Genomic DNA, 2,669 nt, shown 5'->3' on the forward strand with positions numbered 1-2,669 from the left:
GCAAGCAGGCGACACCGCCAGAGGAGGGGGCGGGGAGCAGGGGCGGGGAAAGGGCGGGGCCTGCCGCAGGGTGGCCGCGGGTGAGCGCTAGGGCGGCTCCACTTCCGGGAGAGTGAGGAAGGAGAAGGGAAAACCCGAAGCGGGAGGCGGGGAGCTGGCGACCCTTACGCCTGCGTCAACCCAACAGCCCACTTCCGCTCCGCCCCTCCGCTGCTGCCTGAGGCAGCACACCTAATACGCATGCGTGTTCCTATTTTCCACACCCAATGTTTAGTTCCCTCCCTCTTAAATCACTGAGGAACATGCGGGCACGCACCTCTGGGAACGCGCTTGAGGCTCCGCCCTCTCCAAAATCTCTGAAAAAAGGGGCGGAGGTGGGGCGGGCACTACGCGCCGGTAAAGGACTGCGGGAAGGAAAGGAGCTGCGCTAGTTCGGATGTGACTGGGCACGCGCGCCGTTTACCTGGCTTGGCGGTCTTAACAATGAAGCGTAACTGGGAGGCCGTCTGGTGCTCCCAGCAGGCACAAGGTCAGGCCACTGAGTGGCGCTCCTCGGGCTCCTGGGAGTTGTAGTTTATTGGCACTTCCTCTTCTTTGCCCAGGAATGACCTATCGCTCACTTCTCTGTGCTCTGGGCCTAGGTAGCAAAAGGGCACTGTAGCCCTTGGTCAGATCGGGTCCCGGATTGGCCTCCAGCGCGACGATCTGAAAGGCAGGTTTTGGCTGAGCTGGGCATCGCTGCCCCGTGTCAGGCTACTGCCTCGTGTATTGTGGTGCAGAGAATCTCACAAACGTCTGTGAGGGAGCTTTAGAGTCAATCTGTTTTTCATTAGATGACTGAAAGGCTAGCCCAGGGCCCAAGTTAAAGCCCCATCCCAAGACTTGAACCCACACTTTACCTGCTCCTGGTTTTGTCCGCTGGCTTTCTCCTGGGCCAAGGGATGTTTACTGTGTCTTCAGTATGTACAGTACATAAATGTACAGTATGATGATGGCTATAATAAAATTTTAAAAGCTAGATAATCTTGGCAAGAATGTGGAGAAATTGGAACTCATTCCTTATTGCAGATGGGAACATAAAATGGGGCAGCCTCTTTGGAAAACAATCTGGAATTTCTTCCACAGGTAAAACAATGTTACCATATAACATAGCAATTCCATTTTTAGATATATACCCAAGAAAAATGAAAACTTCCATTCATACAAAAACTGAACATGAATGTGCACAGAAGCATTATTAATAATATCCAAATGTTCAACTGATAAGATATAGTATATCCATATAACAATATTATTCAGCAATAAAAAGAAATATTAATAATGCTATACATGGATGAATCTTCACTGTGCTGAGTGAAATAAGTCAGTGTTAAAGACCACAAATTCTAAATTTCCATTTATATGAAATATTCAGAATTTATAAAGACAAATCAGATTAGTAAAGGTTGAGAACCGTGGGTGCCAGGAATTTTTTCTTTCAAGGGTGATAAAGGTGTTCTAAACTTGTTTGTTGGGATGATTGCATAGCTCTGTGAATACACTAAAAGCCATTAATTGCAAACTTTTAAACGGTGAAAGCTATGCTATATGAATTATAGTGTCTATTAACCAAAATTACTTTTAATGATAGGATGACATATTAGGTCTCTATCGATTTTATTAAAAGTAAAATATTACAAACCACTTGACTTTTTTGCACAGTCATTGAAGCAAGTTCTTTTCTCAGTTTCTTAGAAAGTAAAAAATCATATCACTATTATTTTTACTGTTACTATTTCACAAGGGCATTTTGCTTAACTTTATATATGAAAGAAAAAGTAGAGAAAATTTAGTGTTCTAAATTCAAATAAATGGATACATTTGCCAATGCAACTTTTTATAAATTACTTTATCGCATCACATACATATATATTTTTCTCCCAATATTAGATCTATAGATTTTCATGGAAAAAGTCCACCATAACCTAATTATCAAAAGCCTATTGTCAAACCAATTGAGCAAATCATACTTTCTGTCAGACAGTTATGACTTTGTTTTTCCATTCAAATAAATTTAAATATACATTTTGAAAATTTCTGTAAAAAATAATACAATGCATCTTTTAAAATGATTATTAGGCTGGAGATTTTAGCTCAGTGGTGCTGCCACCTGCCTTACAAGTGCAAGGTCCTGAGTTCAATCTCCCATACCAAAAAGAAAAAAAGAAAAATAAAATACCGTTTGGGCCTGCGATTTAGCTCAGTGGTTCCGACACCTGCCTCACAAGCACAAGGACCCTAGTTCGATCCCCAGTACAAAAAAATAAAAATAAAATAACAGTAATAATGATAATAATAAATACCAAAAAAAGATTATTAAATGTGAATATTTCAGTGATGTAGGTCTAATACAATTAATCAGTTTAATAATGTATTAAGATAAATAGCAATCTAATATGCTTTTCCTATTACATAATATAATATATAACTTGACTAATATGTTTTTATGAAACAAGAAAATAATAAGAGGTATATTTCACTAATTGTGTGTGTTGAACTCTGGTGATGAACTTTTGAGAATAAAAAGGAATCAAATATAAAGTCATAAATGATTCCATTAGTTTGGTAAAAAAATCATAACTTCATTTTATGTTTAATGAAAGACAAAGACACATACTCCTTTCAAACTG

The 2,669-nt window shown here is 39.9% G+C and overlaps 1 protein-coding gene across 1 annotated transcript in view; it reads right to left on the reverse strand.

Moving 5' to 3' along the window:
• Positions 1-483, reverse strand: part of Wdfy2 (WD repeat and FYVE domain containing 2) — a 160,552-nt gene extending 160,069 nt beyond the window's left edge. Inside the window, exon 1 of the mRNA XM_010636954.3 lies at positions 464-483. The gene's annotated coding sequence lies outside the window, so the exon portion shown is untranslated. The remainder of the gene's footprint in view (positions 1-463) is intronic.
• Positions 484-2,669: the final 2,186 nt, after the last annotated feature.

This window comes from Fukomys damarensis, unplaced genomic scaffold (assembly GCF_012274545.1).
Source record: "Fukomys damarensis isolate Sample0158 unplaced genomic scaffold, DMR_v1.0_HiC HiC_scaffold_38, whole genome shotgun sequence".
Taxonomy (NCBI): domain Eukaryota; kingdom Metazoa; phylum Chordata; class Mammalia; order Rodentia; family Bathyergidae; genus Fukomys; species Fukomys damarensis.